General features: G+C 38.9%; 1 long non-coding RNA gene across 1 annotated transcript; it reads right to left on the reverse strand.

Moving 5' to 3' along the window:
- Positions 1 to 268: 268 nt before the first annotated feature.
- Positions 269 to 653, reverse strand: LOC107682321 (uncharacterized). The gene is made up of 3 exons (XR_001633452.1): positions 638 to 653; positions 447 to 543; positions 269 to 362 (listed from the first exon to the last, which is right to left on the reverse strand). It is a non-coding gene; the product is annotated as an uncharacterized LOC107682321 (long non-coding RNA).
- Positions 654 to 665: the final 12 nt, after the last annotated feature.

Consider the following 665-nt stretch of genomic DNA (forward strand, 5'->3'; position numbering starts at 1 on the left):
AATGATTTCTGAAGAATCATGTGACACTGAAGACTGGGGTAATGGCTGTTCAGCTTTGCCATCACAGGAATTAATTACATTTTAAACTATATTAAAATAGAGAACAATATTACTGTTTTTATTGTATTTTTGATCAAATCAAACTGAGACCACCTAGCAACCACCTATAACCACATAGCAATTCCCCTGTTAAAAACCCACAAAACCTCCGCATGGTAGTCTGAGTTTTACATATGCAAGCATCAGTCTGTTTTTTCCTTACCTTCCGTGCCTCTTGCATCCTATTGAGCTGGACAGATATTTGCGAAAATGGTGGTCGCTCGTAGGGTCTGTCTCGCCAGCACTGCCTCATAAGTTCATACCTATATGGATTATTAATTATTAATACAACTGCAGTCAATCAATATGGAAAGTGACTACAAGAACGCATGATTGTCTGTGTTTACACTTCATCATCACAGTTCCTGGGCTGCTCCATTCTGTAGCCCTGAGGAAGCTTCTCATAGAGCTCAGCACAAGTCATCCCACAGTATGGAGTCCCACCTTGAGGAGAACAGATTCATAGCGTTCATCTGGCTGAAACATGTTTATAATGCAGTAGACAACAATTTATTTAAATAGTTATGAACAAACTTACCTAAACTTACAATTTCCCACAGAAGAAC

The sequence above is a fragment of the Sinocyclocheilus anshuiensis genome, unplaced genomic scaffold (assembly GCF_001515605.1).
Source record: "Sinocyclocheilus anshuiensis isolate Anshui unplaced genomic scaffold, SAMN03320099.WGS_v1.1 C32059278, whole genome shotgun sequence".
Taxonomy (NCBI): Eukaryota; Metazoa; Chordata; class Actinopteri; order Cypriniformes; family Cyprinidae; genus Sinocyclocheilus; species Sinocyclocheilus anshuiensis.